At 44.9% G+C, this 25992-nt stretch overlaps 1 pseudogene; it reads left to right on the top strand.

The window, feature by feature from the left end:
- Positions 1–24609: 24609 nt before the first annotated feature.
- LOC121047287 lies at positions 24610–25708 on the top strand (annotated as a pseudogene).
- The last annotated feature ends 284 nt before the right edge of the window (positions 25709–25992 follow it).

Genomic DNA, 25992 nt, shown 5'->3' with positions numbered 1-25992 from the left:
AACAGTGCGTTTGCTTCCATGGTCAGTGTAGTTTTATTTTGCCCTGCTCTCTGCATCACCGTGTCATGACGAAGAGCTGTAACGGTCACGGTTTCTGCTGGCCTGCCGGTTTACAGAAACCCGCATCGCCTGCATCGACACCGACTGCACTTGTGCTGTTGATGCTCAAGCCCTTCATCCGCGGCTTATCGCCAGCTGATCCCGTTGCTCGATGGTGAGGAAGCGGCGAGAGTGACCTCTGAAGTAAATGTGAATCCTCGGTCATCTAGTTATCCGGTGCCAAAGCGTGGAAGATGTCCAACGTGTACTGAGCGCGGGATCTACGAGCGTTTTGCCTTGCTTTTGTGACCGAAACCAGAGCAGCAAGCCAACTGCCTTGCGTACTCCAAAATGACAGAAGCAATAAGTTTTAACAGGCCGATTACGTCACCGGCGATGTAGGCTAGACAGTGCACACTGTTTAAACGCTTGCAGTATCCATGAGAGCTACCAGAGAAGCGACGTCAACAGAGAAGGAGCTCGGGATTCAGCAAAATGCAGTGCCACGCACCCTTGAAGCTTCAGTTTAGGGTGGTGCTTCATGGTAATACACTCGCCGTCCGATTCCGAGATTCAAGTTCCCGCTCGTTGGAGACCAGTAAATCCGGTGTGAGCGCCCTTGCTAGGGGGTCTATCGTTGCTAAGGTGTCCTCCTCTCCCTTTTTTTTCCCCCGCCGTGTCTGCGTCGAGGCAATCGGAAATACGCAGCACAGACGACAAAGTGTAGTGGGTAAGGGAAAAACGAAAATTTGTGACGGGAGAGGAAGGAAAGGCGCTCTGTGTGGGATTTCTGAGTGGCTTCGAAGTGGAGAACACGGCCAACACAACTACTTCTTAAGCCTCCTTTTGTTCTTTTTTTAGTGTTCCCAAGAAGCAATACGCGCCTCCAGCTCGCTCAAGGCTCGGTGTGAGGTCGAGGAGGTTGGACCGCCTTTACCAGATTGGCCGAAAGGCTCTCCGGCGCTCTCCAGGAACAGAAAAAAGTTCAATATTTTCTACTTTGGACCCGGAAAGCGGGACCTGTAAAACGTCATGTTCACGTGACCGTTGACGTCACTCCTTTCTGCCGAATTTCTCCGGCACCCGTTTTCGCGCGTTTTCCAGAGGCGTTTCGACCACCTTTAATACATCAACTTCCGCTCCGCGTAAGCACTCGTGACCAACTTCACATCTGCGCGAAGACAGCGAGTCAAAGAGATGACACGGAGATTGTGGGCGAACTGTGTACAAACAGAACGTCTGAGTAAGGAAGCACGGGAGACGCCGGCACTTTTAATTTCCGGGTGTCTCAGATAATAGGTTCGGATGGTTGCCGGCAAGACCTTTCGAGGCCTGGGAACGTGGTAGTGGTTATGGGTCAAGTAATTGTTCCTTCACGCTGGGGGTTTCCCTAAAATATCTGTCTATGTAATTAATTCTCACGACGAAGGCCGGATGTTACTTTTTTAAGTTTTAAAGCAATCATTTTATTATGTTCAAGGATTGTATTATTTTCATAATATTTGTAGCCAGTGACTTGAAACACTTTGGCGTCCCTTGTCTCTCTCCCCCCCCCCCCCCCCTTTTTTTTTCCACCAGAAAAAAAATCACGAACATTTAATTTCTTGTAAACTGATAAATAGAGCAAGGGACTAAACATTTGGAGTAAGGTCAAGTACAACCCAAATATCAATATCCTCCTATATGGCAGCCCTTATAAAAAGTCTATTGTTTTCAAAATGATTCGGTGATGTAAGCGAGCAGCTTTATTAGCCGTATTTGTTCAAATATACAAGTAAGAATTATATATACATATATATAATAAAAACATCCGATAGGGCAAGACGCGCTCGCTTCATTAAGTGCAGTCAATAAAGTGTGAGCTAAAATCGAGCTAGAACGTAAAAGCATGCGCACATGGATCGCACATAAAATCAGGCAGATTGTTTTTTTTTACGTGACCTCCGACAAACCAAACTTCAAGTGCCGCCATCTGCAAGGCATAAAATATTAGAATCTTTGGAAAGAGAAGTGCAAGACATGTTTAGGGTGGCTTTTTCTCCCGGAATATTTTGTCAATATTTAGGGGACTGTTCATATCAACCACGCTCATATAAACGAAAATAGTAAAACCAGAAACACGGAGCGGGAAAGACAAACACAACACCATCACAGTCAATACTGAGACGGTGTTGTATGTGTCCTTCTTGTGTCGTGTCTCGGGTTTTATTATGTTGCTTAATATTCACCAGCTCGCCTGTGCCCAAACTCTTCTTTCATATTAACGAGACATGCCTGTCGTTTTGCGAGAGTAAGTAGCCGTGCGTTTATTAAAAGAAAAAAATTCAATAAATTGCACAAGTATTTATGTAGAACTCTGTGCAAAGTGCAGAGCAAACAGAGTGCACCTATTCTTTGTTTCGACGGCGCCCAATCGTTTTGAAGCACGGCGTGCGTTCCAAACCAGACGGTCAGACTATATTCTTCAAGAAAATCGGAGATCGCTGTTAGTCGGAGGCAACAGCCCTGCTCACTCGGGGCCTTTTCTTTTTTTTTTTTTTGCATTTAAACTAAGCCTACCCCCATGCACCACCCAAACCCCTCCACCTTGCTCCTTCTTTGCTTGGAGGCACGGCATGGCAAAGTTGTTCAGTTGCAGACGAAGTCTTGCACTGAAAGAACGGATTAAGTGCTCAGCTGTGAGCTTAGCTGAAAGCAGAGAAGAATTCGCTTCCCATCTCCGGATAAATGGGTAACTGGCGAATGATTCCTCAAATGCCTTAATTTGTACGGCAATGGTCATTATTGAGGACATTTAGCAGAGCATCCTCGGGCGTGTAAACTGTAAGGTCGTCATGAGTGACGTCAAAATGTCGACTGACGTCAAGCACGTTATGTAATATCGTGACGTTTAGCGGATATATTTTCCCGCTACATTAGGTGAAAAATGTTCCCCGCCTCTACGCTACGGTGTCACATGATGTCACGTGACGTTACTTTACTTTATTAAACACTGTCACCGGCGATATGACTTCGAGCGACACTGGTACAAGTTAAGTAACGCCATCGCATGACATCGAGATGTTACGGCACGTGATTCGTTAACGTCACTTAACGGTTAGACGTAACGTCGTAGTATGACGCCACGAGTCGTCGCGATATCTGTGCAGTGTGACTGTGCGCCGTCTTTGCGCGTCAGAGTTTTCAGCTCCTCGTCTGTCGCCGCATTTTCTTTGTATGTCATGGACAAAAAAAAAAGTCAGATATTTGCTCCTCTAAATATTTACTTTATGCCTGGACTCAGTGTTACCACAATATGTAAAAAAGTTTATATATATATATATATATATATATATATATATATATATATATAACTCCTGACGAAGGCAAGACTCTTGCCGAAACGTTGAAATAAACCTTCCGTGTTTTTGTTTCACTGACTTGGGATTTTCAACTTTGTGTACTCCACGCCTTCGGCCAACCCTACGCGACCATGCCAGTAAGAAACAGCATGTCCGCTAACACGTCTACCAATTTAATGAACCTACCAAACTCAAGACTAATAAACAATCATGGTTTGTTTTTAAATATTCTGCTAAGTTTAAGAAAAGGAACACCCTATATATATATATATATATATATATATATATATATATATATATATATATATATATATATATATATATATATAAAACTGAGAAGAAAAAAACCCTTAGTGGAAACAGCAACAACGGACGATTTAATCTTCGACGTTTCGGCCGGAGTCCGGCCTTCGTCAGCCGGCCGGAGTCCGGCCGGAGTCCGGCCTCTTCCTGACGAAGGTCGGACTCTGGCCGAAACGTCGAAGATTAAATCGTCCGTTGTTGCTGTTTCCACTAAGGGTTTTTTTCTTCTCAGTTTTATACCCACGCCTTCGGCCTCCCGCCACCATGCCCGTTGTATATATATATATATATATATATATATATATATATATATATATATATATATATATATGCAAATTAACTGCGGCGGTGGCTGAAGCCCTGCACACTCTTCTGAAAAAATTTTCCCTGCCGTATTTTTTTTCTTTTTAGAACCAAATTAGATTATCATACGCTGTTAGGGGTTAAGAAAAGCGGGACAAGCTGTCTCTTTGGTCACTCTCACATTATCTCCAGCGATCGCTCTGCTAAAGTGGAAAAAGCGGAGGGCCCTGTGGGATGACCTTGACCTGCGTTTCCTAACCGTCAACATGGTATAGAGAGACGAAGAGGTGAACCAAGCTGGTTGCTGACAGGCTTGCCACTTAGGCATGCCGTCTTTAAATTCACCCGACTTATGTCAACACCACATAGAATAATCAAAGCCTCCGCATCTTCTCCTCTGCCTTCATGAAATGTCAACACAGTCGGATCGCGCTAACTCCACTATTTGGGCCCGAGTCCGATCTTTGACACGCTGATTGCCGACGAGCCCCGGCCGAACACTGACCCAGCACTCGTGCCCAATCTCAAGTCCCGATCAACCTCACCGTGATGACGGTGCAAAGGCCTTCTGCTTCTGAAGGTTTTGTTGCTTATGTCCCACTGAATTTATCCCATGGGGTAGACGCGACACTGCGGCGTCAAGTGGTAGTGTGACGTCACGGAACACCCTGACGTCACGTATCACTGTGAACTCGCGTGAGTCTGTGACGTCAGACGACGCAGTTGCTGGACACGAAATTCCCGTTCAACGTGGCGGAAAGGTTTTCCCGCTAAAAGATATTACAGTGACAGGCGATCTTATATCACGTGACACAATGAATACATATCTTTTCGCTCAATTTAGCACGTCATGACAGACACACGAACACACGAACACACTCAGAGTTCTGCTGCGAAACTTCGCTGATAAGGCTTATGGATGTAAAATGTTCCAATGTCTCGAAGTCAGTGGCAGTAAAAACACGAGAGCCAAATCAGTGAAAGCTAGAGGAGGAAGCCCGTGCATAAAGTCGTCTTTAGAATACCGCCGAATAGCGGCAAACAAGGTAGGCCTCGTCGAGAGCACGCACTACTACTGTCATTTCGCGCTATATTTCACGAGGAATCACGGAGAAAGCAGCCCGGCTTTTCTTCTCGGTTGTACTGGTGAGCGTCGCCGCAACCATCTTCTGTATCGGTTACTTTTTCCTCCTTGTCTTTTTAATGTTTTTTTTTGCAGGTGGCGAAGCCTTCTGCATGCTTCTCAAATTTATCCCTTCCTTTTAATTTTTTTTTTATTTTTTTTTTTTTATTTCGCATTTGGGTTTAAATGTTGTGGCGGAGCTCGCGGCGGAGGTATTGGCAAGCCAGCAAATCTTTTCGACCGTGACATGCCGTGGCACACTTCACAATTCAGGGCTAAATTAATATTAGTCTAAGAAAGACTGCTATTTTAAATTGAAAAAATTAATAAAAAATAAAAATAATATTATGAATAAAAAATAAAAATAATATTATGAATAATAATAAACACTTTCTTTCTATGCCCCCAAAACAAGCACACAAGTTTTAACATTTACCTACTTGACCACCTTAAACTTTCATCACAGTTAAAAAAAAATTATAAATATATATACGTATATATATAGTGAACAAATCAATAAATTACTTTATGTGAGGACCAGATTAGGATAATCTAACTTCAATATGCGTTCTGCTCAATATTACTCGCGTTGTTGCTACCCTGCCTCTCAATGAAGCCTCACGTCTTGCAGTGATAATAAACTAGTGAAGCCCAGTAATGAAAGAAGAGGGGAGCCGGAGCAAGGCAATTATCGCGACCTCCAGACGGAATACATGCACGTGCTGTAGTTGTCGGGCACGAACAATTCCGGCCACGTACATGATCTCCAGGGCACGCAGTGCTCCCAGTATCGATCGTTCCTGACCCAGTGCTCCTGTCGAGGTTGAGAGCCTGCGGCTTTTGAGGGCAAAGCTATTTTTGGAACGACCTTGAGACGTCTCGGCGAGGAAGACTCGGAAAGGGGTTTTCCTCTCTAGCTTGCTCTCGCGTCAGATCTGCACTGAATGATCGCAAAACGGTTCGTCTAAAAACTACGGAAAAGCGAAAAGCTGAACCTTTCTATTCCCGGACCCCGGTGGTTTTGGTAGTTTCTAGTTTTTTTATTTATCGCGGAAATGATTTTTCCTGGTAACACTAGGGACAAACGTGACGTCACGGACGAATATCACGTCAACAACAGGTCTAACGTCAGTAATAAATTTAACGCAACAAAGGACAATTGTGCCATTTTTCGTCTAATTTAACCAATAACAGTTTTCGCTATGTTTAGTGAGGAACTTGATATCAATAGCGTGTTGGTAGGGGTAAAGTATAAATAAGGGAAAAACGTAAACATAAAAGTTTACGTTGTTTCTGAATGAGAATGAAACTCTAGGATAACGGCGCCGCACTTGAGAATCATTGTCGTTGGTAATGTACTGTAGAGCTCTTAGATTTGAAAAATAGGCGCAAGACCCAATGAACAATTCAAATTTATTCGCAACGCCTAAAAAAGATAACATGAAGAAAAAAAAAAGCAAAGCCGTGCGCTGTCTGGTCGCGCGCGCACATACGTCCATTGTCGCAGCAAGATAATTTTTCTGAAACATGGAGGGAAAGCAGCGTTAACTAGAACAACTCTACTTTGAAATTTCCTCTTGAAACAGGAAGCAAATGTGCCCACCTGAATAAACTCACTGCGAGCAATTCCCAATTACAGCTCCGCCCTTTAGCAGACAGCCAAGTACAGCTCCGTTCTCTAGCAATCAGCCAATTACAGATTGGTAGAGTGGTTAGTTCCTTGGCTAGTTGGAACTGCGTAAACTGTTTTGAGGCACGATGTCAGTAAAACGTAACGTCGCCGACATTGGTAAAATTGTTTGTGTGTTCTTTTCTTCTAACTCTTCTGTGCACTTTTTGGATCGGGCAGTTGGCGAGGAAGCCGCAGAAGAGTGGGAGTGTACTATCCTCTCTGTTCCCGTAGGTCTAGTACTCAGAGTTCCCGGTGCCGCAGGAACGGTGACGCAATGATCGCAACTTGCTAGGCATTGAAGTACCTGTTGAAGACAGTTATCCACAGCAGGCCCCTATTGATGTTTCCCAACTGAGTTGCTCCGGAAACGTTGGCGTAGAGACTCTCGCCCCCTGCGGGTTACTTTTATTGCGAATGTGGCGTCCACTAAAAACGTGATTCGAATCGACCAGTTGGCACCACACTTTGATCTAGGCACTCTCATGTTATTTAGTTGTACTTTATACGTATACTGCGTAACACGCTGAGAAGAGGTGTGCAACGGTGTTTTCTGTTTACTTTGACGGCGAGCTGGATGGCTATGATTAAGATTAGAAATATGGCGGAACGTTTTAATGCTGGGGTCAAACCTAGCGACCAACATTTTGTGGTCAACAATAACCCGTACGATTAAGTTGTGAAGAAACGCTGATATCATGTTTGCCTTTGGTCACACATTATGCGTAGTGCTGGTTTCAGTAATTTTCTTGCACATGAACCTTATTACACATATCTTTTTTTTTTTTATCCGCGGACATTGCACAAAAAACATTTAGGAAGATACATTTCTCAATTTCTTTGCTACTGAACGGAACTGATTCTCTTGGTCTTGGGTAAACACGGTCGCATTTAACAAATCGTTTTACATCTATTGTGCGTGCATCTCTAAGAGTTTTCGCTGCGCAAAGATTAAACTAAACAATAAAAACCAGCGCATCAGAAAAAAAAGGTAAGCTGGACGCCGCATGCAGGGATATGTCTTGCATAGTACAACCTCTTTGAACCCTCAGGCACCAAATTCATTTGCGTTCTAACGTTGCAATATCTATGATAACTACACCTTACAAGTCGAGTTGGCAGCATCTTACGTTTTTATGAAGCATTTTTTATGGGACTATAAACCTTAACAATTTTATTATATCTGTATATTTAATTTCCTAATAGCTATCGCCACCTGGAGGAATATGAAAAGACTTTAATCATGAGTTGTGCACGATGTATTCTTATTCTCTACACAACCGTAAACCATATCGACTTGCACAAATGATTCACAAGATACGTTTTCATGTCCATCATGGTGAGAGTGGCACATTTGGCAGCCATCACATGACACAACCAAATGCATAAGGCTTCATGAGAAAAATGCTAAAGAGTGCCGCTTCTCCCTTTTCTAAACTGTTGTCGGCAATGAAACGTTTTGGCTGCTTTTCAAGAAGCCTGTGAAATAGCTTGTGCACAAACAATAAAACCGACCGCCGCTCGCAGTTCTTATAAATAAATGCTTTGTGATCAAGAGTCACTCCGCTGAGCGAAAACTGTAACGCAGCTCAATGAAACAAGAGTTACCTAGCTAGAGCTTCCGCGGAGTTAATGGTGGTTTCGATTACTTGAGTTTAGCAGACAAAAAACTTAAAGTTTTTTTTTTTTTTTTTTTTTTTTTTTTTTTTTTTTTTTTTTTTACGCAGATTTAGCTTACTCCAGGAAAGCCGAGATCCACATGGAACATTTTAGACATTCATCAATTTCTGGGCTTCCACGAGGGCGGTTTTGTGGACGGTGCGTTTTCTTGGTTAATTTATGACGAGGGAAAGCTTGCCACCTCAACGAGGGATGGGTGCTTTGAAAAAATTGAATTTTAATAGGCGTTCGAACGCTTTACATTTAATAATTCAATCTCCAAGCACCCGATATAATGATCGCATCGCAGAAGATTATAAAATAGTTGCCTTCGAGCACCAGGTAGAAGATTCAGTATTCCTACTTTTGCGCGTTTCTCCCTTAGACTGACTTATATTGCCTAGTTTCAAGTCACGGTCGCTGGTGGTGCCACCAACGGGCTTCCGATCCGCGATCCTACCTACAACAATAGAGATCAGTGGGGTGCAGGGCCTGGCGACAACGAAAAACGTTTTATATCAAGAACAAATCCCCAAGGAGGAAATTCTTTTAAGAGATTTGTGCAGACCAGAAAATTTAAGAATCCGAATGCGAGTGATGCACCAGGGGCGCTCAGAATGACTAGGAACGCTCTGAGTAAGTTGATGCGTCACTGTGATCTATATGCATCAGATTCCGAGTGGTCTCCTATTGCGCCCCACGACATGGATGGCACGCCGCCATCTTTGAGACAGTTTTATTCATGCTTCCGATATTTCCTAGAGATGGCGGCAAAATGATGGCTGAGGTTTATTGCGACAGGTTCGATAGAGTGTAGTCGCGTGTTCTGCATCCACGCGTCTATGCAATCGCTACTTGCGAAAGCTGCATAAACAACAGTCTGAGAGCCGCCTACTAGAAGTGGTAGCCTTCCGTGTCATTGAAGAGTTGTGCCATGCTTTGTGTGTTACCAGTGTACTAAACTGAAGACTAAAAGAAAAAGTATTTCAATCTTACATATAAAGCTGGGAGAGAGTGTGCACCAGAATAACGAGTACCGTACATTCTTTTAATTAATAATTTTATACTTTTTAGGCATAGATTAATAGTGGAAGTAACCAAATATGGCTAAATTTAGCAAGTACGGCTCATTGGTTATCATTTATTATATTTATTAGCTATCACACACTAACTTTTTCAATATTTCTTTTTAAGTCTTGTATGTTATAGTATATTTACATTATCTTGGGAAGTGATGACAAGTTTATAGCTGCTAAAACCGATTTTGGGTTTTCTTATGGGTATTACGATTAGTTCAGCCCAATCACAAAATAATTAGATGTTGATTGTTTAGGGGGAAAGATTTATGCATTATTTATATCTATGCGAAACTGCTTAACTTTGCACGCGAGGAATCGATCTGGTACTGCCCTGTAATTAACCTAAGTCTTTAGCGGGAATCAAGCCGCAGTAACACATAACCGACACCCGATACTATCCAACCACGCCTTCTACTTGGGTCGTAGATCTTTCTACCTCTTTCACTCCAGGTTTTTCTTGTTGAGTAAAAATAAATATACTCGATTTGCAGGTTCAATTGACAGCTGACCTTTTTAGATAGATAAAAATATAACGAACTCATAAACATATAAAACAAACAAATCGACACGTTAAGTTTAGCTTCTCAAAATCGCAAGAACACGCGGAAACAAAAACGCTGGTGACAGACATCATCCTCGCGTGGTTATTATAGCGAAGCTGTTTAGAGCTAGACATGGTTAATATAGCGCAAATTTGACGAGGACAACAAAGAAGGCACACGTAGAACAGGACTGTCGCTTACTTCCAACTAAATTTATTCCATCATCAACCAAGCAATATATACCATCGCCAGCGAGCATAAAAACCCAAAAACACACAAAAATTTATACTTTAAGATTATATGCCTACCACGCGCCGTTCTTTAGATAAAACCATCAAGAAAAAATATTTCTTTGTCAATGAGACACACCGACGGCACGCTGACGCACTTGTCTCCCGCTTTTTTGATAAAAAACACCTCTATAACTTCCCTCTCTGTCTTGTCCTTTGCTTTCTTTAAGAACTTCGTCATATTCAAAAGTGGTTTACACCCACATCGTTTAACGTGCTCAGCAAGATGACCACCCGAATTGCTTCGTACAGACAGATTATGTTCGCGCGCTCTCACATTGAAACATCGACCCGTTTGTCCTACGTAAACGCGGCCACAGCTAAAAGGAATTTCATAAACAACCCCACTTGTGCAGTTAGTGTACATGACGGCATGTTTTTTTTGCGCATTGATCACTTTTTTCCTTATAAGCATAGGACATATCTTGCCAAGCTTGCGGGGAGCCGAAAAAAGAAGATTATTACCATATCTACGAGCTATATTTTTCAAATTATGCGATACCCTGTGCATATAAGGCACAACTTGCACTCTTCTTTTGTTGATCTGTCCTAAAGTACGTTTTTTATTCTGTGACCCTTTAAGTTTATGAAATAGGCTGTCGCAAACGCTTGACAGTAACATGTTAGGGTACCCCTGCAGATTTTAACTTCCTAAACTGCTGATCGAAGGCGGTTGACATTTTGTGTTCGCAACTTTTTGTGAGGGCAGCCAGTAAGCAATTTGTAGCTATTCCTCAATTTATAAGTTTGGAGTGGGCACTTTTAAATGACAAAATACTTTTTTTGGATCGCGGGCTGTACATCCAGCACAAGTGTTGCCTAGAGAAATCAAGCTGTAAATCTAAAAACTGATTTCAATTCTGGTTTGTAAATTCGCAAGTGAAATTTAAACCTCCGGAGTGGCTATTAAAAATGTCGATAATTTTCGAAGCAACATCAACTTCATTTGTCCCTGTCAAATCACCTAAAACAATTAAAAAATCGTCAACGTATCGATAAACCTTCAGCACATGTACATCTTCAAGAGACCCAGATATGCGTTTATCCATTTCGCCCAGATAAATATCGCACAACACTGGGGCGACGGAAGACACAATACATATACCATTTTTTTTTATAAAGAACTGGTCATTAAGGCTGACAGCTGTTGACTTAACATAAAATTCCAGGAGGGTTAAAAAGTTCTCACAGTTGATGCCAGCCGAATTCTGGAACTTGGTCCGTCCGGATTCCTCGATCTTGTCCCTCACAGCATTGAAGAGTCCACCATGTGGCACTGAATAATTCAAGTCTTCTACATCCACTGAGAAGGCTGATCTGGCCGTCATAAGTCCGTCCTTGATGTCCAGTACTATCTCCATTGAGTTTTTTACAAAAAAAGGATGATCACATGCCAACGTATTCAGTTGACGCTGTAAATAACGGCTCACTTGGACTTTCCACGAATTCTTCTCCGATACTATTACCCGTAGAGGGCACTCTGGTTTGTGAGTCTTTCTGGAAAAAAAAAACACTTCCAAAACACCACTTTGTGCTTTGTTAACAGCCTTTTCTAGGCTATTCAGGTTCAAGTCTGTTAGCATTTTGAGTGCTGCTGTCTTCTGTTGCTTAGGCCGAAAGTCGCTTGTTTTAAAATTCTTCTCTATTGCCGATTTCGCATTGTCTTGAAACATGCCTTCAGGCATAACCTCGAATCCGCCTTCCTTGTCCGCTTGTACAATAGTCAAACCACTCTGCTTGAAACAATTGACTACTTTCTGGAAGGGAGGTTTTCCTTTAGGCTTCAGACTTACTGTGCGACTCAGGCTGTCCACACCGTCACCGACGACTCTCTCCCTGTCCTGTTCTCCAGCGCTTCCTGCAACACGATGAACCATGGCTAGTAGCTGGCGCCGACTGGAGGAAGGTTCGTAGCTTTACTTTGGGCCTTTTTCCAGGACCTTGTGTACACTTTCCGGTAGTCGGACGTTCCCCAGAATAGTGACGTTGCTATTTGTTGCTGCCTCGTGGTTTTTCCTTGATGAAGGTAGGCTTAATCGCGCTCTCTGCCACAGACATTCTGTAGTCTGTTTTGCCAACTTCACGTACTCGGCATACCGACGGTCTTGATTGTGGGATCCGTCTTCTCCTTGAGCGATGATCCTCAGCCAGTCTTGTAGCAGGCGAACCTGTCTCCATTATTCAGATTTCAGGATGTTGCAGAGTCTCTTTGCATGCCCCCAAAAAGGTTCCAGTACTCCGAACAGAGCTTGAACCTCTAAAGGAATGTATTTCCTTTTTACGCAGTACGCCAGGACCCGGGATTGGCAGATGGAAATGGCAATAAGGTTGATACAGGTGATGGCAGGTTTTTGCTTGGGTTGATCAAAAAGGAAAGGGCCCAAGGTAGAAGAAATATGTTGTAAAACGACTTTTGTTTGGGCTAGTTGGTCCTTACTAGACATGGTTAAAATAGCGCAAATTTGACAAGCACAACAAAGAAGGCACACGTAGAGCAGGACTGGCGCTTACTTCCAACTAAGTTTATTTCATCATCAACCAAGCAATATATACCATCGCCAGCCAGCATAAAAACCCCACAACACACAAAAAATGATACTTTAAGATTATATGCCTACCACGCGCCGTTCTTTAGATAAAACCATCAAGAAAAAATATTTCTTTGTCAATGAGACGCACCGACGGCATGCTGACGCACTTGTCTCCCGCTTTTTTGATAACAAACGTCTCTATAATTTCCCTCTCTGTCTTGTCCTTTTCTTTCTTTAGGAACTTCGTCATATTCAAAAGTGGTTTACACCCACATCGTTTAACGTGCTCAGCAAGATGACCACCCGAATAGCTTCGTACAGACAGATTATGCTCGCGCGCTCTCTCATCGAAACATCGACCCGTTTGTCCAATGTAAACACGGCCACAGCTAAAAGGAATTTCATAAACAACCCCACTTGTGCATTTAGTGTAAAAAACTTGCCGTCATGTACACTAACTGCACAAGTGGGGTTGTTTATGAAATTCCTTTTAGCTGTGGCCGCCTTTACATTGAACAAACGGGTCGATGTTTCAATGAGAGAGCGCGCGAACATAATCTGTCTGTACGAAGCAATTCGGGTGGTCATCTTGCTGAGCACGTTAAACGATGTGGGTGTAAACCGCTTTTGAATATGACGAAGTTCCTAAAGAAAGCAAAGGACAAGACAGAGAGGGAAATTATAGAGGCGTTTTTATCAAAAAAGCGTGAGACAAGTGCGTCAGCATGCCGTCGGTGTGTCTCATTGACAAAGAAATATTTTTCTTGATGGTTTTATCTAAAGACGGCGCGTGGTAGGCATATAATCTTAAAGTAATATTTTTTTGTGTGTTTTGGGGGTTTTATGCTCGCTGGCGATGGTATATATTGCTTGGTTGATGATGAAATAAACTTAGTTGGAAGTAAGCGCCAGTCCTGTTCTACGTGTGCCTTCTTTGTTGTCCTTGTCGAATTTGCGCTATTTTAACCATGTCCAGTGAGAACCAACTAGCCCAAACAAAAGTCGTTAAGGGCTAGTTCCCCCACTATCGTGTCCGCGGACAACCGGCGTGTCGACACGAAACTCCAGCTAGTTCACCGTCACACTACGTCATCGTCTCACCTACCAATCGAATGTCTCATGTGTCCCGTGACGTCGAGATCACGCTAGTGCCGGGGGATGAAGCCCTCGGCTGCTTCCGTCCGGCCGCGTATATTTATGATGTACGTCCGGTCCGGCGAACTTCTTCCGATTGCCGCGCTCCCAGCGGGTGTAGACAGACGTTATTTTGTTTTAACTAAATATGATTCATATAATTTATAACGCTAAATAACGATCGATGAAGTTATTTTGAAGGTATGACTAGCTTTAATCTTGTTATCGCAACTTTCTCTTTCACTCTTTCAACGTGCCTGGGCGCGCTTTCTCTCTCTCCGAACCCGCGCCTCTCGCCTCGAGATGGGCTGGCCCGCCGGCGCCGGGAAGTCGGTGGACCGTTAGAACGGGCGACAGACGCTATCCCGCGGGCTGTTTCGCTTCTGGGAGGACGTCGCAAGATTCGTGCCGCGTTCATGCGCGCGCGGTTTTCTTTTCTTTTTTTGTGGAAACTCGTTGTTTTTCTACTGTGGTCAAGCATGGATTTTCGTCAACACCACACCACCTGCTCTGCCAAGTGGAGGAACAATTACTGCCGAAAGCCGGGACACCAATTGTTTCGAGGTTTCGAGTTTCAATGGACGTGAGGTACGCTCTTTTGGTCTTCTCCACTTGCTTAAGTTTCTGATTAAATGTTTGCAACAGAACATAACTTCCTCAGTGGTAGTGAGTATTAATTGTTTGATTTTGGCAATAGCTGCGATGGTTTCAAATCACAAAACCAAATCCTATCATTGTTTAGGATTTCGCTTGTTCACTCACCGCGAGAGATATGTCAGTGTCAAATAACTCGCGACTTCTATGAAATATCAAGATCGAGCACATATTCCCACTTCAAAAAAGTAGTATACTTTTTGCAGTGGGCTGTTTATTTGGGATTGTTGTCATGGATTCACGCGTCTGTTCGCGAGAAGTGAAAATGAGCCTAAATATTCTTTGATTAACTGAGGATGAGCGATGGAACGATCCGTACTGGTTTCCCGTTTCGTTTAGCAGTGACGCACTCCTAAATTTAAGTGATAACATTATAACCTAATACAGGTTATCGATGAAGACTCGATACCAAAGAGCTCAGCTTCTGGTTTTCTTAACCTCAATGCTTAGTTTCCTTTAGTCGCAAGACACCGTCGTCTGTCTTCACTTACGCTTTCTTATATAATCAAATCCGAAATGATTGTCAATTTAGCGTGGAGGCATTTAATTCAAGAAGAAGGAAAACGGAGGAGACACGAGTACTTAGTGTCGCAGTGATGAACTTGAAGTACCGTTTTTTTAAAAAAAAGGTACAAAATATGCTCGCTGTTTTCACGTGACCATGTCACGCACGTAACGGCCAATCAAACAGGTAATTCAACTTTTTATTCTAGGCTCCACTCCTGTGCCTGAACGGCGCAAGGGTTGTGAGCATACGCCAAGAAGCTCGAAAAGGATCACGAACCTACTGAAAGTTTATGTAAATTTAGCGAAGTGTTTTTGCAAGAACGCATATTATCAGCTTCGTCGTACAAAGCTTTAAAGTTTTATCCTGTTTTGTTGTTCAGTCCTTTGATTCTTGCGTGCAAAAAAAAGGAGAAATTTCTTCAGTTTTTTCTACTGCCTGTTGAATAAAAAATGAACGCAGAAGAACAAGCATTACATATTTTTTGTGTATGTGTCACTTTTGTTGCTTTGCTAGGTTTCTGCTGCTTTGCTGCTGGTCTCGCGTTTCAGTGCTGGCTTGTGTGCGTCTCAACGCACATTAACCTGCATTAAAAAGAAAAGCACTGAAACGCGAAAGCCAGCGGCAAATCAGCAGAAGCCTAGCAAAGCAACACAAAAACCAGGCCAAGAAAAGAAAAAAGCTACAATATATATATTTTTTTTTTTGCTCTAGGTGGCGCAAGCTACCAGCCATCCATCCAAGCACACTGGCGCTTTCGTGCGGTTTCGGTATTGGTTTCGCTGTGCCGCCATGTTGATTTTTGTAGAGACTCCGGACACCAGGGGATTCAAATGGCGCTGCGGACTCCCAGAATTTACCAATTCGCGTTCCATGGGTGGTATAGGAAAAGTTGCACTCCTCTGCTAGTGATAGTGCTCTTATCAGTTGCCCTTTGGACTGACGATGGGTCGGCCGCGTGCATTTCGTTCGGAGGAACAGGAGCGGGAGCGCAAGGAGCAGCCACGTGCGCAGCAGCGCGAAGAGCCGCGCAAACGCCGCGAAGCCGCTATTGTCTCGAGTTCCACTGCGTCGAGTGGTTCAGAATCTCTTGCGAAAGAAGAGCAGATCGCTCGCCTGGAACGCCGCCGAGAACAGAAGCGGCGATGTGACCGGCGCCGGCGGGCCAACGCCACGGACGACGATCGTGCCACGGAAGAAGCGCAAGAGCGAGGCCAGGCAACGACAGGACGCCTCGCCGGCTGAACAGTTTTTATAAATACTTCAATCCCACCATAGTACAGCTTCGCTGGTCTCCCATCTTCGCCAATATAGAAAGGCTAATTTTTTTTTTAACCACGGGCTCTGTTTAGAGCAAGATTAAAGCTAATATTAAAAAAAGACAGAGTCAGATAATAAATCAACGCGTATAAAAATAAATAAAATAAAGAAATATTCCAGACACGCCACGTGTCAACATCAAACATTACGGTGAAGGTAATACAAGAACAGCGAAACTATGCTTAAAAAAGGCACGACCATAATACCCGGATTGTTGTGTTTTCGTCTAATATCCTCGCGTGTTTGATTCATAGATATGTGTGGACACCTACCTTTGTTTATTCAGTTTTTGTTTGTTTGTTTTTCTTTTTAGGGGAAGGGGTTGGGGATTAATCAGAATGTTTCTTACCGCCCCAGCAGAATCAAAACAGAGAACATCGAGCTCACGCCGGCACATGGGCGTACCAACCAGGGGGGCAAGGGGGCGCTTGCCCCCCCCCCCCCAGTTCTCAAAGGGGGGGGGGGGCAAGGCGTGTTTTGCCACCCCCCCCCCCCCCCCTGAAACAGCTGCCACTGGGCAGGGCAAGCACTAGCCGTCGGCGCCACAGGGATATTTAGGGCACTGCCCCCGGCCCTGGGTTGGAGGGGTCTGGTTTGCCCCCCCCCCCCCCCCCCTCAAAGGCAAGTTGGTACGCCACTGCGCAGGCGGATAGCTTCAGAGCCAGCGTAATAAATAATAGAATACGTGAGCAATCACGCTGCATCAATACCTTCTGTGACTTTGAGGGCCCACAGAAATCTCTGTTCCGCGCGTAAGTGTAAAAGAACACAGCGATTTCCTTTACGTAGCGGCAGGGTTTGAAAACAACGTGTTACAGAAGGGTTCAGCCAACTGGTAAGCAGGTAAAAAAAAAAAAAAAAAAAACGTTTGCACGTGGCGCAGCTTTTGCTTCCGTTCCTATGGTTACTGAGAGGACGAGAGAGGCAGGGCACCTCTCTTGAATGCCCGGCGCCCAACACGCCCTCGTTGTCTTCCGGCTTGCTTTGGTCACACATTCGGCACTGGAAACTTACGAGACGTCGGAGTTGTATCGAAGGTGGGAAGCTCGTGCTGGGGGGAAGGGGGGGGGGGGGGGGACACAACGGAAAATCCACTTCGACGTTTTCATCCTGTTATGGACGATAGCGAATGGTCGTTTTTATTTGTCGCCTTGAACACCTGTTTCACTTGGTGGAAAGAGGCGGTACAAACAAGATTAAGTGAAAACTTGTCTTAATAATACTTAATAAGTAAGAACAGGCTCATATCGATGGGAGGGGAAATAATATTTTTCTATGAGATCAATAAGAAGGAACCCGGGTACTATTAGGAAAGTTAGTCGCGTCCGCGTCGCCCTTCCTGCGCAGTTATTCAATGATTGCTGCGACCTTACGGAGGGCCATGCGGGAGATGAGACAGTGGTGATGCAGGGTAGTGTTTTATCTATGGCATTGCGTTGATAGTGTATACGCTAAAACACTCTATTATTTGGAGGATGGGTGGTCCGAGTGGTCTAGCGCACACCAACACGGAGCACGTGGAGCGAAAGCTCGCGCTGCAGAACCCAGGATCCTGGGCTCAATCCCCGCCCCTAATCGTTTCGATCTGGATTAGCATCGTACCGGCCTGCGGTCGTGTATCCCTACTGCGTGGTGCACGTTAAAGACCCCAGGTTTGCGGTTGTACCACACCGGCTGAATTGCTCATCTACAGCTGAGACACCAGACGCCCTCTTAGGCGGACTAAGTTCCGGCTGTATGAGCATACACACAACAAGTTGCTTTGCTGTATTATTTTATCCAAAACATGTTCTACGATATTTCATATTTGTACACATATGTACGAAATGTAATACAAAGAAAAAATTGTGCGAGTAAAGAAATGAAAAAAACACTCTTGGTGGGAAACCGAATATTTATTTTGTTTTGTTAATTTGCTTTCAATACGGGACTTTCGTCTTTTTGTTTCTATACTGTTGGAAATAAAGCACTTAAATAAAATGCATTCAAAGTTGCCAAAATGTGTCATTCCTAGACAAGATGAAACGACACATTTTGGTACACGAATAATCACTTAATTACACCTTAAATCTCTTTTTGGTGCGTAAAAAAAAACTTTTTAAAAGCATGGCTTTTAAAATAATTTAGTAGTAATTTATGAGTAGCTGCGCCTAACGCAAGATGGATTTGATGAAATCGATAGATGTTATTTTCGTTTCCCGAAAAGAAAATTTTAAATGTTTTCACGAATGAAAAAAAAAAAAAAAACAGGATAAAGCTTAAGGAGGACGACGACCTTTTTTTTTAAAGATGTTATTTTTCATATAAAACAAATATTCCGATTTACTGTACTGTTCTGTCTTGTCCCCTCTGGGACAGTAGCTCTTACGATCACCCAGTGCTCTTGTTTTTCGGGAGATAAACATTTACCAAACTTGTCATTGAGGCGAAAATATTTATACCAAGAAATTATCCGTAAGTGATTCTGCCATCACGAACGCACACCAAACCTTGAAGAAGGTTGTGTAAAAATTACACCATTAGTGAAACTCCTAGACAAACTACTTCGCGCCCTACGCGCTACATACTAGTTATTTTCTGAAGAGCTAAACCGGTCTCACTGATTTTCACTATGTAGTGTGCGCTTTTTACTACGCAGGTTTCTAGTAAAGTTAATCGCTGTTGATTTTATTGGTAACTTGGACGATTTTTTTTTTGTTATAATGAATATTTTTATAAATCCGATAAACTCCGCCGATAAGATCACTCAAGTATATTTTTGCTTATCAGGATTTATCAGAATTTTGGGACCTCCAGTTGTAGTTATATGAAAAACACAGGAAAACCCCGACTGGACTCTTTCTTTCCCTGGGATTCTAGGAAAACTTTTCCGAATATTTGTTCTGGATTTTGTTTGTTTCAATGCTGTTGAATATAGAACCTTTACGCACGTGTCCTTGACATTCGTACTGAGAACAGAAATTTGATATCCATTTAGTGTTTGCAGTATATGCGCTCCATGGGCAGGAAGCGGACGCTCCCTGGTGATTACGCCTAGAAATTCCTAGATTCTGAAGATTATGTTAGCAACGACATCATTATCCGCGAGTTTTGCCTTGTCCAAGTCAGCACGGCATATTGAAAGGGTGGCCTCCGCATTGCAAAGCGCCTGCCATTCAGATCAACACATCTACCTGAAAAAACCGCGCCTCGAGACTGGTAGATGTATTTAATTTAAGCTACATATTTTTTCGAACGAATTCATCGGCCAGTATTATGAACAGCTGTGCTTTTAATGTTTTGTGTATAAAACGGCTTCTCTGTTAAACTCTAAAAAAGCGGTTCTTTGCCTTAGTCTTACCAAGGTTCTTTGGGGGAATGCCTGACAACAAACAGGAGTACCAGGGATGAGGCTGAGCACACATTGTGTCGAGCACTTTGCCAAGCGGGAATCCCGCTTCCTCAGACGGGTAGACCTCTTGGTAGCCTCTTCAGAGACAAGTGCCATGCTGCACAGCACTCAAATGTACCGAAATTGCATACCAGAGGTTTATGAGCACGCTCTCAAGGCGGTCAAACCTCTAACCATTGATAAAACGACAGAGATTCGTGACCCTTCAGTCCTGGCGGTGTTAGTGACATTCTCTGATAACGAGCTACCTGGCCGCCGGACCTTTATGGTAGAGATTCTACAAAATGAAACGTGTCCACTAGATTTCTAATAAAAGAGGTTCTTCAAAAGCTTGCCAAACTCCTCAGTGACAATGTGTGTTGTGCTCCGACTTTGCTTCCTACCTAAACTCCCCAGGGATATGCAGCAGTCGCGCAAGGAATTTCGTACCCCGCATTTCAAAGATCCTTTTCATATTTTTGAACAACATCCTTGAGGGGGGGCTAAAAGTGGACTGCGTCAAGGGTGCTCACAAATTCAATGTTCATTTTTCTGCACTTCTGAAGAGCACCATTATTTCTACGCACTGCTGGAGAGCACGAGAAAACTTCGGCGTCACTTTGGTTCCGCCAGCGCGAGGATGAGAATTGACCTGAAGTGCGCATTAACTGTCAGCCCATCTAAATGATTTTCTTTGTACGAAGCACTTGTTTAGAATCTTAACTACTGGTGCCCTATTGTAGCAATTATTAAGAGTAATGGGGCAGAGGGGAAGAAGTTTCAAAAGCTGAAAGCATTTGTTATGACATGTAGCTCCCTGCATGACCTGCTTACTTAGCTCAAGTTCCTAAAAAGACCTTGAAGGACGTGTTCTTCATAATCAAGTAAATAAAATCTGAATGGACATCGGTGCACAAAATGGATCATCTAGTTGCTTTACGCCATGAGGCCCTCTTAAGCCAATGAACAATAACCCAAACCGGCTTTGCAGCAATGTATCGGAATGACTACTTTGTGCTAAACTGTTGAAGTTCTAGCGCCACGGGGTATTTTGGTAGCTGGTTTTAAACAGCGCGTGAATAGAAAACTCTTCTTGGGAACTGCTTCGATCTCTAGAGCTTGAATACCCTGGCTGCTGAAGCTGAATAGTCAATGGCTAAAATAGTTGATAGTTAGTGTTCATTCTTGTCAGGTCGCGTCGTTCGTATGTCGTAGCGGTGTTTTCCTCAAAGGTACTTAGTGTGAACGGACGTTGAACTCGCGGAAATTCGAACGCTCATTATTGCCTCATTAGCGGTAAAAAGTACAGGTAAGGATTGAAACTGCTTCGGAAAAAGGAAATTTCTGCGAGGGATAACAACGTCACCGGCTTTCAGAGCCGAGCTCGTTCCCGCGTAGTAAACATCCGCACAATCAATTTAACTAATGAAAGCGTTCTCCCGGGAACCGCGTTGGGAAAAGGGAAGGAAAGAACTCGACACAAACACGGTGCTTCATTTCTGTCAGAGCGCTTTAAGCTTGCTCCTCTAACCAGACCGTGTACTACTGAACCTGATCTAACAAGCTCCAATTTTAAGTTTCCTTTTTTTAACGCTGCTTGACTTCTTTGATTTTGATGAGCACCGTTGTACCGCAGGGACACCCCAGCTGCATCGATCGAGACTCCGGCTTGTTGACTGGTTTGAGGAGCCTCGGAGAGACTCTTCAAACCAGTCGTGGATCTGTGTGGCTTTGTCTTCTTCAGAGGCCAGATTCAAGAACAGCTTTTTAGTTTACGACAAATTAGCTAAGAAGTTCGCAAGTAAAGAGCATCGTAAGAAAAGTAGAACTTGGTATCCACAGACTCGTTCTTAAGTGAGGGAGGAAGGCGACGTTCTCGTACGCAAAAACTAGAACGTACCGGTTCCGTTGCTATGACGACGGCGTCTTCGGCAGCACGAACAACCAATCGGAGAGCTCGGCATGCTTCGGAGCATTCAGGATCCCGTGGATTTTAATACCAAACACAGAAGGCCTTTCCGCCACCGCTTGTTTGGGGTTTGTCCTTGCAGTGATATATCGACGCTAACACAATTTAAACGCGCCCAAGTGCACAGGCCGCGATATGTAACCGCCTTAATTGACTGCTACAAATTCGATCGCTACGAAGTAAAAAAAAAAAAAAAACTGTCATCGCTGATAAAAGACGCCGTTCCAGTCACTTGTAAAGCGACGTAGATGGAAACAAATCACGCCGGCGTTTTTCGCGGCCTCGGAGATGGGGGAGTGAGCCGACAATAAAAAATATACGTTTGAACTACGAGAGTGTCAGCAAGAACCACGTAAATACCTGTTCACACTCGAAGCGGTTGCGCGCGTTTGATCGAAGTGCTGGATTCGCGCTGTTGGACTGTGAATCGGTAAGCGCTTCGGGATCGATCTTTTAGGATTGTAACTCGATAATGACGGGACACTCGGCAAAGAAAGGTTGAACCGGCATTGCCTAGCCCCCAGGAGATATTATAGCTCGACAGTAACGTACAGTCGTGTCTGAATACAAATGGCATAACAAAGTGTACATACCGTGTTGCGAAGGCAATCTATACGGCGTTTATTTGAGCTCTAGATCACACAAAACAAGGAAACAGAATCGATGAGAGTCCCTTTTCGACGACAGCGTTCGTCACCGCTGTCTCGGAAAACAAGAACGTGACAAGTGGAAGAGATTGACCTCTTGATCTAAAATTGAGGTCAGTGATCATGCTATAATACGGGAAGGGTCCACAAAGGTCGCGAGGAAATATTCTATTCAGCAAGCCAGCCGGTCGTGGGCAGACGGTCTTGGCCAAGGACCGTCGGAGCAACGGTGCGCCGAGTCGGAGTTGCTGCTAGGCCTATACTTTGCCGAGCTCGCTTGGACGGTGAAATCGTGGTCGTTGTAGCTCTTTTCAGGTTGTTTGTGGATCCAGCGTTCTTGTTCGTCGTGGTCTGTTTCAAGAACTTTTTTCTTGCGGCCTGAAGTAGGGACGCGTGCGACGAGCACGTAGAAAAAAAAACGTTCGTTGGTCGTCGCGACCAAGTAACTGAGCGACGCTGTCAGCCAGGCTGATTTGACCGTAAAAAGTGCGTAAGACAGATCCGGAGCTGTCGTAGGATTCCGTCGTAAGCTGCGCAAAACTCACGAGAATTTCATTTTGAGAATAGGAAGTTGTTCTTACGTTTTGTCGTACGCACATTTTTAGCGTAAGACCGTTCCGTGAATCTGGCCTCAGATCTTTTCGGATGTTAAATGTGTTCCAAGGTTACACGAAATATGTTTTTTTTCTAAAATTCGAACCTTAAATAAGTACGGGGAAATAAAAATGATGGACAATTAATGTTTTGGCCTACATAAAATTTTGACGCACTAATGCAACTACTTCTAAACATAATACCTGCAGATTGTTAGGCAGTTCAGATGACGTAGCTCAAGCTTTTAGATGCTCTCCTCAGCTTATGTTTCCGCCGGTGATCTCAGTCATTCCAGCACGCGTTCAACAAGATTATCAGACTTTACAGACGTTGAACCTTCAACTTCACCGTCATAAAATTATGTTCCACTTCCGAGAAACTTCGTTTACTTTCCTCCACAAGCATGACACATTTGTGGCGACTGACGAAATTGTTCTTAGTGATGGAGCCACAACATTATTTGAGAACGACATTCAAAAATGTGGACACATCATGAGAAATACCTCAATCTGCGCTTTGATTGCGTTTGAGGAATACACATATTGCATGCGTTTAAAATTCGTGTCTGAACATATTTTGGTAATGTTTTAATTTTACTTTAGCTTATTCAATTTCAAAGTGAATAAATAAAACTACCACAATATATGCAGCACATGAGTCGTTCTGCCTTAAAATGTACCGTTTTTTAACGCCGTAGCATTAACTAAACTAAAATTTGTTGGACAGATGTATAAAGAGCGCCATTTTAATCTCCTTCAAGGGGACATCTGATGCCTACTCTGTGGATCAGGAATTTAACAATTGCAGTACGGCTGCTATTCTAGGTTATTTAACGTGCGTAATTAAGCAGTTTTCGGATCTCATTGCCACTGTCCGAAACAATGCTCACTGAAACGTGCAAGGGCTGTAGACTGGGGGACAACAGACACGCAGCATACGTTGATGTTTCAAGATTGCGTCTGTCAAGGACGCCAGTAGTGCAACTTTTCTACACTTTTAGGCGTAGATGAAAAACCTCTCACAAAGAGATGACAGTAACGCTTATATATATATATATATATATATTGTGGGGATCGAAAAGAAGAAGAATAAAGATGCCTCGTGGGGCAGATCGAACTAGCTCGCGCTCAGGACGAGCGCGGGGTAGAACGGGCGTAGACACCAGTGAAGCGGCTGTCTTTTCTTCAGTCTCCACATTGGCGCCACAGCGTGGGGCCCGAACCCAGATTCCCGTACAGTCAGGTACGTTTAGCAGGCCTTCGCAGTCGCTGCGCCTATACAGACACTGGATTACTTCACCGCCGAGCTTGTTATAGTGACCGTTAAAATGTCAACTTCGCCCCCGCTTGCGCGATCCCGTAGCCGCCCCAATGCAGCGAACACAGCTCGTGCTACCGCGACTGGTGATGGAGCGGAGGACTTGCGACCGGGCTCTGATATACCCACAGCAGACTTGGAGGTTCCATTGCCCGCTGAGAGCCTTTCCCCACCGGTGCCGCTTGCACCTCTCACCGCGTTGGGCCCATTGCCAGAACAAATGGCATTGTTCCTGGCGGAGATGTCGCGGCTCCTGCAGGAACAACGCCGTCCGCTACCACCCTTAGTTCCAACACCTCGGACGGGGACATTGCGTTTACATGCCGAGATTCCGAAATATTCAGGCTACGCAGATAGAAAATCGGTTGCTGATTTTCTTGACGAATTGCGTGAATACCAGGCGGTGTCTGAAATGTCTGAGGTTGAACTTCTATCACGCGTACTGCCGATCGCCCTCACGGGAAGCGCCGCGACATGGCGTCGGAGACAATCACCCTTCTCGACGCTACAAGACTTTTCGGAGCAGTTCAAAAATTAATTTCTGCCTCCCGATTACGGCGCGCGAATGCTCGATGAGCTTAGGGCGCGCACTCAGCACCGCGACGAGTCCCTAGTCGAGTTTGTTCGGGCGCTCCAAACTCTCTATGACAGGGCTGACCCTAGTGCGTCCGACTCAGACAAAGTGTCGCGGGCTATCCGGCAAAGCCACCCGCAGTTTCATCCCTACCTGCGTGGGCGGGTGTTCCGGAGTTTGGACGAGTTGGCCCAAGCAGCCCACCAGATCCAGGCGGACATCCTGGCCGAACTAAGATATCGGCCTCCTCCACCGCCGGAGGCTTGCCTGGAACCGTCCTGCGCTTGGACAGGCACGACCAGGCAATCCATGGACGAGCATGGGTCACGGCCAGTTCTCCCCGGAAGGGTACCCCGAGCGCTGGACCCTTACACCCACGGACTGGGCGATGGTGCTCAAGTCCGCGAGCATGGCCGCCAATACCAAGCCCCATCCAGAGAGCGATACCCAAGGGCCACCTCAGCTACTCTCCGCTGCTTCCGGTGCGGAAGTCTCGGCCACTTTCGCCGGGACTGCACCCGGCGGGTTTCAAACGACAATTCGGGAAACGAGGTAGGCCGCCGATAGCAGGGCCCTGTCTGTCGGTGGCTTCTCCTTGTTACAGGCCCTCGGTCACCCCACCGTCTCGGTTCTTCAGCAGTCTCGGCCCAGCCTCACGAGCAGCCCCGCCGGGGGCCTCCTGTGATGAGCCCGATGTTGCAGCACCTGGTGTGGCGCCCGCTCGAGCGCCCGATGACGCTCCCGCTCCCGGATTACGCGGCGATGCTCTCGCGGGCGCTCGCGGAGATGCCCCAGGTCCCGGCGTGGCGCCCGCTCGAGCGCCCGATGACGCTCCCGCTCACGGATTATGCGGTGACGCTCTCGGCGGCGCTCGCGGAGATGCCTCCGGTAGTACCAGCGCCGGTGCTTTCCCCGAGGCTTCCCACGGAGCGGTTCTCGGTGGCGTCCTGGTCCCCGACGAGACAACTCCGGAGAACAGACGTGACGACAACGGCTGCTCGCAGGAAGTGGCAGCGGCGTGGCCGCCCG

This window comes from Ixodes scapularis, unplaced genomic scaffold, assembly GCF_016920785.2.
Source record: "Ixodes scapularis isolate PalLabHiFi unplaced genomic scaffold, ASM1692078v2 PGA_scaffold6__148_contigs__length_123643588, whole genome shotgun sequence".
Taxonomy (NCBI): domain Eukaryota; kingdom Metazoa; phylum Arthropoda; class Arachnida; order Ixodida; family Ixodidae; genus Ixodes; species Ixodes scapularis.
The sequence above is the reverse complement of the archived record's forward strand: the minus strand, read 5'-3'. Positions and strand labels throughout refer to the sequence as shown.